This window comes from Artemia sp. Qi Xiang Cuo, chromosome 9 (genome assembly GCF_049724085.1).
Source record: "Artemia sp. Qi Xiang Cuo chromosome 9, ASM4972408v1, whole genome shotgun sequence".
In the NCBI taxonomy this organism is placed as follows: Eukaryota; Metazoa; Arthropoda; class Branchiopoda; order Anostraca; family Artemiidae; genus Artemia; species Artemia sp. Qi Xiang Cuo.
Window position 1 is genome coordinate 44,548,539 of NC_142802.1, and position 11,284 is coordinate 44,559,822.

An 11,284-nucleotide genomic window follows, 5' to 3' on the forward strand; every position below is an offset into this window, starting at 1 on the left:
TGAATTTCTTTCATTGAAATGCAAGAGTTGGAATATTTCAGTAGTGTTTTGTTGTGCTTTACCTTGTCACAGTTACATTCTCTTAATTTTTCAAAGTTCATTTTTAATTTCTTTCGCGAAATGCAAGAATTGGAATATTACAGTAGTGTATTGTCGTGGTTTACCTTGTCACAGCTACATTCTCATGATTTTTCAAAGTTCATTTTGGATTTCTTTCGTTGAAATGCAAGAGTTGGAATATTTCAGTAGTGACTTGTTGTGCTTTACCTTGTCACAGTTACATTCTCTTGATTTTTCGAAGTTCCTTTTGAATTTCAGTCGTGAAATGCAAGAGTTGGAAAATTTCAGTAGTGTTTTGTTGTGCTTTACCTTGTTACAGTTACATTGTGTTGATTTTCATAGTTCATTTTGAATTTCTTTCATTGAAATGCAAGAGTTGGAATGTTTCAGTAGTTGTTTGTTGTGCTTTACCTTGTCACAGTTACATTTTCTTAATTTTTCAAAGTTCATTTTGAATTTCTTTCGTGAAATGCAAGAATTGGAATATTTCAGTAGTGTCTTGTCGTGGTTTACCTTGTCACAGCTACATTCTCATGATTTTTCAATGTTCATTTTGGATTTCTTTCATTGAAATGCAAGAGTTGGAATATTTCAGTAGTGACTTGTTGTGCTTCAATTGAATTTCGGTCGTGAAATGCAAGAGTTGGAATATTTCAGTAGTGACTTGTTGTCATGAATTTCTGTCGTGAAATGCAAGAGTTGGAATATTTCAGTAGTGACTTGTTATGCTTTACCTTGTCACAGTTACATTCTGTTGATTTTCATAGTTCATTTTGAATTTCTTTCATTAAAATGCAAGAGTTGGAGTATTTCAGTAGTGTTTTGTTGTGCTTTACCTTATCACAGTTACATTCTCTTAATTTTTCAAAGTTCATTTTGAATTTCTTTCGTGAAATGCATGAATTGGAATATTTCAGTTGTGTCTTGTCGTGGTTTACCTTGTCACAGCTACATTCTCATGATTTTTCAAAGTTTATTTTGAATTTCTGTCGTGAAATGCAAGAGTTGGAATATTTCAGTAGTGACTTGTTGGGCTTTACCTTGTCACAGTTACATTCTCTTTATTTTTCGACGTTCATTTCGAATTTCTGTCGTAAAATGCAAGAGTTGGAATATTTCAGTAGTTACTTGTTGTGCTTTACCTTGTCACAGTTACATTCTGTTGATTTTCAAAGTTCATTTTGTATTTATTTCATTGAAATGCAAGAGTTGGAATATTTCAGTAGTGTTTTGTTGTGCTTTACCTTGTCACAGTTACATTCTCTTAATTTTTCAAAGTTCATTTTGAATTTCTTTCGTGAAATGCAAGAATTGGAATATTTCAGTAGTGTCTTGTCGTGGTTTACCATGTCACAGCTACATTCTCAAGATTTTTCAAAGTTCATCTTGAATTTCTGTCGTGAAATGCAAGAGTTGGAATATTTCAGTAGTGACTTGTTGTGCTTTTCCTTGTCGCAGTTACATTCTCTTCATTTTTCTAAGTTAATTTTGAATTTCTGTCGTGAAATGCAAGAGTTGGAATATTTCAGTAGTGCTTTGTTGTGCTTTACCTTGTCACAGTTACATTCTGTTGATTTTCATATTTCATTTTGAATTTCTTTCTTTGAAATGCAAGAGTTGGAATATGTCAGTAATGTTTTGTTGTGCTTTACCTTGTCAAAGTTACATTCTCTTGATTTTTCGAAGTTCATTTTGAATTTCTTTCGTGAAATGCAAGAATTGGAATATTTCAGTAGTGTCTTGTCGCGGTTTACCTTGTCACAGCTACATTCTCATGATTTTTCAAAGTTTATTTTGAAATTCTGTCGTGAAATGCAAGAGTTGGAATATTTCAGTAGTGACTTGTTGTGCTTTACCTTGTCACGGGGGGTAGCTCTCCTCGTGTACGGAATAATTTCTCTTCGTTTTAAGTCTTAATATTGCTACTTACTTTCAGTTGGAAAAACTTTTTTTTATTTAATACAATTGAAGAGGTGATTGGGTGCCGAGAAAATCAATCCCGTGCATAGCTTAAGGCTTATTAATAAATTTTGTTTGCATTTTATTTTTTTATAATTAGCATATTTTTCTGCCTCAAAAAATTCATAATACTGTTTTTGTTTAGTTAATATTCTTAATGGCTTGTTAGCTCAGTTGGTTAGAGCATCGTGCTAATAACGCAAAGGTCGAGGGTTCGATCCCCTCACGAGCCATAGTTTTGACCTTCGTATGGTAACTCCATAAGTTATTTTAGGGATATATTTTATATCGAGTTAACAAATTTTTATAGGAATCAATATTAATTTGCTTTCTTACACCTTTCTTAGATCGAAGTGTGCCTTTTCATGGAAAGTGGGATTATTATCCAAAGGACAATACAGCCTGAAGGGTGTAATCAACAAGAGCTCTGAATTAATTAAAACTTCTGCCAATTCAATGTTGTAATTTTTGACAAAATGGATGCACGTAGTGCCTTTTGATTTAGTTCTACATCCCCTGAAATTTTCAACTTAATACCTTAGGGTTGGATGCACGATACAGAAATTTAATTCAAGAAATTATGGAAAAACAAAATGTAAGTAAGTAAGTAACAAACTCTATGCTTTTTCTGCATCAATTGTCGGATATGTTGAATAAAATATGCAAAGTCGACATAGCTTTATTTCATTTTTTTAAGGTTAATTTAGACGAGGTTAAGTGCGCGCACGTAACCTCGTTTAAATTAACCTTAAAAAAATGAAATAAAGCTATGTCGACTTTGCATATTTTATTCAACATATCCGAAAATTTATGCAGAAAAAGCATAGAGTTTGTTACTTACTTACTTACATTTTTTTTCCATAATTTCTTGAATTAAATTTCTGTATTGTGCATCCAACCCTAAGGTATTAAGTTGAAAATTTCAGGGGATGTAGAACTAAATCAAAAGGCACTACGTGCATCCATTTTGTCAAAAGTTACAACATTTAATTGGCAGAAGTTTTAATTAATTCAGAGCTCTTGTTGATTAGACGCTTCAGGCTGTATTGTCCTTTGGATAATAATCCCACTTTCCATGAAAAGGCACTTCGACCTAAGAAAGGTGTAAGAAAGCAAATTAATATTGATTCCTATAAAAATTTGTTAACTCGATATAAAATATATCCCTAAAATAACTTATGGAGTTACCATACGAAGGTCAAAACTATGGCTCGTGAGGGGATCGAACCCTCGACCTTCGCGTTATTAGCACGACGCTCTAACCAACTGAGCTAACAAGCCATTAGGAATATTAACTAAACAAAAACAGTATTATGAATTTTTTGAGGCAGAAAAATATGCTAATTATAAAAAAATAAAATGCAAACAAAATTTATTAATAAGCCTTAAGCTATGCACGGGATTGATTTTCTCGGCACCCAATCACCTCTTCAATTGTATTAAATAAAAAAAGGTTTTCCAACTGCAAGTAAGTAGAAATATTAAGACTTAAAACGAAGAGAAATTATTCCGTACATGAGGAAAGCTACCCCCTGTGACAAGGTAAAGCACAACAAGTCACTACTGAAATATTCGAACTCTTGCATTTCAACGAAAGAAATCGAAAATGAACTATGAAAAATCAAGAGAATGTAACTGTGACAAGGTAAAGCACAACAAGTCACTACTGAAATATTCCAACTCTTGCATTTCAACAAAAGAAATCCAAAATGAACTTTGAAAAATCATGAGAGTGTAGCTGTGACAAGGTAAACCACGATAAGACACTATTGAAATATTCCAATTCTTGCATTTCGCGAAAGAAATTCAAAATGAACTTTGAAAAATTAAGAGAATGTAACAGTGACAAGGTAAAGCACAACAAAACACTACTGAAATATTCCAACTCTTGCATTTCAATGAAAGAAATTCAATATGAACTTTGAAAAATCAAGAGACTGTAGCTGTGACAAGGTAAACCACGACAAGACACTACTGAAAAATTCCAATTCTTGCATTTCACGAAAGAAATTCAAAATGAACTTTGAAAAATTAAGAGAATGTAACTGTGACAAGGTAAAGCACAACAAAACACTACCGAAATATTCCAACTCTTGCATTTCAATGAAAGAAATTCAAAATGAACTATGAAAATCAACAGAATGTAACTGTCACAAGGTAAAGCACAACAAAACAATACTGAAATATTCCAACTCTTGCATTTCACGACAGAAATTCAAAATGAACTTTGAAAAATTAAGAGAATGTAACTGTGACAAGGTAAAGCACAACAAAACAGTACTGAAATATTCCAACTCTTGCATTTCAATGAAATAAATTCAAAATGAACTATGAAAATCAACAGAATGTAACTGTGACAAGGTAATGCACAACAAAGCACTACTGAAATATTCCAATTCTTGCATTTTACGACAAAAATTCAAAATGAACTTAGAAAAATCAAGAGAATGTAACTGTGACAAGGTAAAGCACAACAAGTCACTACTGAAATATTCCAACTCTTGCATTTCACGACAGAAATTCAAAATGAACATCGAAAAATCAACAGAATGTAACTGTGACAAGGTAAAGCACAACAAGTCACTACTGAAATATTCCAACTCTTGCATTACACGACAGAAATTCAATATAAGCACAACAAGTCACTACTGAAATATTCCAACTCTTGCATTTCAATGAAAGAAATCCAAAATGAACATTGAAAAATCATGAGAATGTAGCTGTGACAAGGTAAACCACGACAAGCCACTACTGAAATATTCCAATTCTTGCATTTCATGGAAGAAATTCAAAATGAACTTTGAAAAATTAAGAGAATGTAACTGTGACAAGGTATCCCAATTCTGAGCTAGTGAATTTCCACCGTTCAGGCTGGTGGACTGGGACCCCAATACTGAGCTATTGGATTTCCACCATTCAGGCTGGTGGACTAAGACCCCAATACTGAGCTAGTGGATTTCCACCATTCAGGCTGGTGGACTAAGACCCCAATTTTCCAACTCTTGCATTTCACGACAGAAATTTAAAATGAACTTCGAAAAATCAAGAGAATGTAACTGTGACAAGGTTGTGACAAGGTAAAGCGCAACAAAACACTACTGAAATATTCCAACTCTTGCATTTCACGACAGAAATTCAAAATGAACTTCGAAAAATCAAGAGAATGTAACTATGACAAGGTAAAGCACAACAAGTCACTACTGAAATATTCCAACTCGTGCATTTCACGACAGAAATTCAAAATGAATTTCGAAAAATCATGAGAATGTAGTTGTGACAAGGTAAACCACAACAAGACACTACTGAAATATTCCAATTCTTGCACTTCGCGAAAGAAATTCAAAATGAACTTTGAAAAATTAAGAAAATGTAACTGTGACAAGGTAAAGCACAACAAAACACTACTGAAATATTCCAACTCTTGCATTTCAATGAAAGAAATTCAAAAGGAACTATAAAAATCAACAGAATGCAACTGTGACTAGGTAAAGCACAACAAAACACTACTGAAATATTCCAACTCTTGCACTTCACGACTGAAATTCAAAATGAACTTCGAAAAATCAAGAAAATGTATCTGTGACAAGGTAAAGCACAGCAAGTCACTACTGAAATATTCTAACTCTTGCATTTCAACGAAAGAAATCAAAAATGAACTTTGAAAAATTATGTGAATGTAGCTGTGACAAGGTAAACCACGACAATACACTACTGAAATATTCCAATTCTGAAATTTCATGAAGGAAATTCAAAATAAACTTTTGAAAAATTAAGAGAATGTAACTGTGACAAGGTAAAGCACAACAATACATTACTGAAATATTCCAACTCTTGCATTTCAATGAAAGAAATCCAAAATGAACTATGAAAATCAACAGAATGTAACTGTGACAAGATAAAAGCACAACAAAACACTACTGAAATATTCCAACTCTTTTATTTTACGACAGAAATTCAAAATGAACATCAAAAAATCAAGAGAATGTAACTGTGACAAGGTAAAGCACAACAAGTCACTACTGAAATATTCCAACTCTTGCATTTCACGACAGAAATTAAAAATGAACTTCGAAAAATCAAGAGAATGTAACTGTGACAAGGTAAAGCACAACAAGTCACTACTGAAATATTCCAACTCTTGCATTTTACGACAGAAATTCAAAATGAACTTTGAAAAATCATGAGAATGTAGCTGTGACAAGGTAAACCACGACAAGACACAACTGAAATATTCCAATTCTTGCATTTCACGAAAGAAATTCAAAATGAACTTTGAAAAATCAAGAGAATGTAACTGTGACAAGGTAAAGCACAACAAAACACTACTGAAATATTCCAACTCTTGCATTTCAATGAAAGAAATTCAAAATGAACTATGAAAATCAACAGAATGTAACTGTGACAAGGTAAAGCACAACAAGTCACTACTGAAATATTCCAACTCTTGCATTTTACGACAGAAATTCAAAATGAACTTCGAAAAATCAAGAGAATGTAACTGTGACAAGGTAAAGCACAACAAGTCACTACTGAAATATTCCAACTCTTGCATTTCACGACAGAAATTCAAAATGAACTTAGAAAAATCAAGAGAATGTAGATGTGACAAGTTAAACCACGACAAGACACTACTGAAATATTCCAATTCTTGCATTTCACGAAAGAAATTCAAAATGAACTTTGAAAAATTAAGAGAATGTAACTGTGACAAGGTAAAGCACAACAAAACACTACTGAAATATTCCAACTCTTGCGTTTCAATGAAAGAAATTCAAAATGAACTATGAAAATCAACAGAATGTAACTGTGACAAGGTAAAGCACAACAAGTCACTACTGAAATATTCCAACTCTTGCATTTCACGACAGAAATTCAAAATGAACTTCGAAAAATCAAGAAAATGTAACTGTGACAAGGTAAAGCACAACAAAACACTACTAAGATATTCCAACTCTTGCATTTCAATGAAAGAAATTCAAAATGAACTATGAAAATCAACAGAATGTAACTGTGACAAGGTAAAGCACAACAAAACACTACTGAAATATTCCAACTCTTGCATTTCAATGAAAGAAATTCAAAATGAACTTTCTGAGTATTTTTAGTTTTCTCTCCACAATTGACCCCCCACCTCTCCTGCCCCTCAGAAATGGAGGTACGTAGGGTCTGTGAGCCTTCCACTTGAGGCAGATCCTGTTTATTTTTGATTCTGAGTATTTTTGGTTTTCCCTCCAAAATTGACCCCTCCCCTCCCTGCCCTCAGAAATGGGGGAACTAAGGGAATGTTAGATTTCCTCTTAGAATTATTTAAACGAAATACTTACCCCCGCCTCTCACAGAAAGTTCAGAAAGACGCAAAAGCCTTATTTATAGTCGACTCTCGTGGAACTCAAGCCCCATTTAACTCAACCCCCGTGCAACTGAACCCTCCATGTAACTGAACCCCTGTATAACTGAAACCCCGTACAACTGAACCCTCGTGCTACTGAACCCTCGTGCTACTGAACCCTCGTCCAACACGACCCAATTTAACTAAACCCCCGTGTAACTGTATACCATTAACTGAACCCTCGTGCAACTCAAGCCCCATTTAACTCAACCCCCCGTACAACAGAACCCTCCATGTAACTGAACCCCTGTATAACCGAAACCCTGTACAACTGAACCCCCGTGCTACTGAACTCTCGTGCTATTGAACCCTCGTGCAACTCGACCCAATTTAACTAAACCCCCGTGTAACTGTACCCCCTTTAACTGAACCCTCGTGCAACTCAACCCTCCATGCAACTCATCTCCCTCAAAACACTTTTCAGCCATTTCTTTTTAATTTTTTTTATTTCTGAACTATTTTAAATTGACAATACTCTCCAAAACATCACTTGTGTATTATACAGTACACTATCACCACATCTCCTCCAATTCGCAAATCCCATTACCCCTTTTTTTTGCAAATGTTAATCAAACATTTCCGATTCGTCGTTAGCCATTTTCATAGACTGATGATGTTTCAAATTTATAACAAATTACCTGAGTTAACAACTCCTTCGAGGTTACCTTAACTGCTAATCAGTTTAATCCTTTTTTTCTCCACTGATACAATCCCATCGCTAATTAGAATCATTCATACTCCTATTATTCAAAACATTAATCAATATCGTTCATTGTCTACGTAAATTAAGTTATAGGCAATACTGGTTTAGAAAAACTAGAATAGTGCCTAAATTATTTCATCAGATACGCCAGCACTTTAAAGTGAAATTTGACTCGCATAGGCTTGGGGTATTAAGCATTTGAATTGCAGAATAATGATAAGAAGAGGCTTAATTTCCAAGATATAACGTATAAATAAGAGATTAAATTTTGATATTGTTTGACAATTTACTAAATTTTAAGGTTTTTTTTAGTTTCAAAATGTTTTTTTGTCATCAAGTCGAACAATAAAGCATAAACGAAAACAACTACAAAATTTTTTTTTTTATCATGAACCCTTTAATCACTAATTAGAGTCATTGACACTCCTATTATTCAAAACATTAATTAATATGGTTTATAGTGTCCAATTTGCAAATCTCAATACCCCTTTTTAAATGCGGTTTATTATTTGAGAAGTTAACTTTAGTATTTCGTAATTTGACGTGCCTGAAATCATGAATTAGAATAGTTAATTAGCTGTTTGGGTTTTCAGACATCTGTTATCTTTTTTGCAATGTTTAGGAACAGGCGGGGAATCCCCAAAAAACCAAACCAGACTGTACCCACCAAACCAGATTATACCCACCAAACCAGATTATACCCACCAAACCAGACTATACCCACCAAACCAGATTATACCCACCAAATCAGATTATACCCACCAAACCAGCCTTGCTATAGCAGGAAGGAACGTAAAGGCCCCAAATCCATAGGTACATGCTCTGGAAAGGTGCCATGGAACGTAAAGGCCCAGAAACCTATAGTTGACCCACAAACTTGTCTGCTTGGCCCAGAAACATGTCTGGTTGGCCCGGAAACTTGTCTGGTAGGTTTTGTATAATTCCATATTCAATTGACAACAATAGCAATAATCAGTCTAGTAATCTGCCATGGAAAGGTGCCATGGAACGTAAAGTGGGACAAATACACAGGATGGAACATAGTCTAGGCAAAATATAACCCCTTACTCTACTTAAATCATTGCAAAAAAAATAAGTTTTTGTCCCACTACCTGAACAATTAAAATAAACAGAAGAGGTCATCAATTCCTACCATACCTTTTAAAATAAAAGACCTGGGCTAAATAAATCGTTGGAAGAAAAAGAAGTTTTTGTCCCACCACCTGAACAATTAAAACAAACAAATGTGCTCATCAATTCCTACCATACCCTTTAAAATAAAAAACATGGACTAAATAAATCGTTGGAAGACAAAGAAGTTTCAGTCTCACAACCTGAGCAATTAAAAGAAACAAAGTTGCGGAGATATGTCTTTCATAATGACAAAAGACAAGCCGAGGCAAAAGAAGAAGTTTTTATTTTGTCCCCCTCCACCCCTCCTTTTCTATAATTACCCCATGACTTAATGCACGCAACTAGCTGATTTTAAATTGTTAAGACCAAAAAGAAGAATCGATGAACGCTATAACATAAAATTTAAAAAAGGAGTATCTAACCCCTAGGTTAACGCTAATTTACCGTTTGTGATCTATTTTCCTGTGCGAAATTGGAAATGTCTTATAAAGTTGAAAAAAAAGATTATTAACGATTTTTATTTATGTAAAATAGGAATAGGGTTTTTTGTGCCCAAACTCCCTACCCTCTTTTTCTATAATTACCCCGTGACTTAATTTACGCGACTAGCTGATTTTAAATTATTAACACTAAAAAGAAGAATCGATGAATGCTATAACATAAAATGTAACAAGGAGGATCTAACCCCTAGGTTGACGATTATTTACCGTTCGTGATCTATTTTCCTTTGCAAAATTGCAAGTGTCTTATAAAGTTGAAGAAAAATGATTATTAGTGATTTTCATTTTCTGTAAAATAGAAATAGGGTTTTTTTGTCCCCACACCCCCCTACCACTCTTTTTTCTACAATTACCAAGGGACTTAATACATGTAACTAGCTGATAAATTCACTTAAAGTTATGTCAAGAGAGTCATTGGACGCCTTCATCTGAGATGCATCATTAGCTAGCCGCTCAACATGGTTAGCATCTTCACGTGGATAAGTATACATAATTATTGATTCCTGGCACACATACATTGAAGCAATCAACTCCAGATATTTCATGTCAGGTCTTGATTTGTCATTCCCATCCATCTTCACTCTCTTCTGGTCTGGATATTGACCAACATTTTCCTTGAATAAAAAAATAAATATAGTCTGTTCATCAACTAACACCCAAAGACAGAGTCAAATAATCACTTTCATCACATAGAATAAAAGAAAAAAAATAATGCTTAAATTAAATCAGTTTAAAAAATAAAATAAAAAAGTTTTGAAAGCGACGCATGTATGGTTTTCAATATCATGCTCTTTACGCTGAAGCTGTTTATACATTTAAAAAAGCTTCCTACTTTAATTAAACAATGCGTCTCTTAACCTCTGAAACGAGGTAAGGTTCTTAATACATTTCAAGTCTTGAATCACATATTTTATGTCATTAACTTGATAGCTATGTTCGCGATAATATGTCATAGCCTATTTCATCGAGGGCCAAGAAACTAAAATACGAATCTACCATTCACTATTAACAGAATTGAAAAACGCTCGCAAACTCAACACATAGCTAAATCAATTAAAAAGGTCAATCCGTAAACTGTTATCACAATAGTAACCTCTTTTATGCTATAGCTGTTAGCACTTTAAGAAACAAAGAATGTGTGCATTTTCAACTGAGAGTAAGGACCGAGATTAAAGCTTAGGGAGTACGTTATTTTCCTCAAAAATCCATCTGGTTAAACTCCTAAATCATATAAGGATCAGCCTCCCCCTAAGACGGATTCAACGCATAGAATAATGCGGATAAGATGCATAAAAAAATATAACACAATTTGCGTATTAGTTTTCAACAGATTTTTATTCCGAATATGAAGGGGATATCCCCCCCCCCTTCTCAGTATCAAGCACCTTACGCTAAAGCTCTCAGCACTTTCAAAACTCTCCCTGTATGTTTTTTAACAATTTTTTCTTAATCTATCAGACAATTTTCTTCACCATAAATAAATCGATTAAAGCATTATACCTGGAAAAAGGTTTACACCCGCTTACCTGAAAAGGCTTA

At 33.9% G+C, this 11,284-nt stretch overlaps 1 non-coding gene across 1 annotated transcript; it reads right to left on the reverse strand.

Annotated features, from left to right (window-relative positions):
* Positions 1–3,226: 3,226 nt before the first annotated feature.
* TRNAI-AAU (transfer RNA isoleucine (anticodon AAU)) lies at positions 3,227–3,300 on the reverse strand. The gene has a single exon. It is a non-coding gene; the product is annotated as a tRNA-Ile (tRNA).
* Between the last annotated feature and the right edge of the window lie 7,984 nt (positions 3,301–11,284).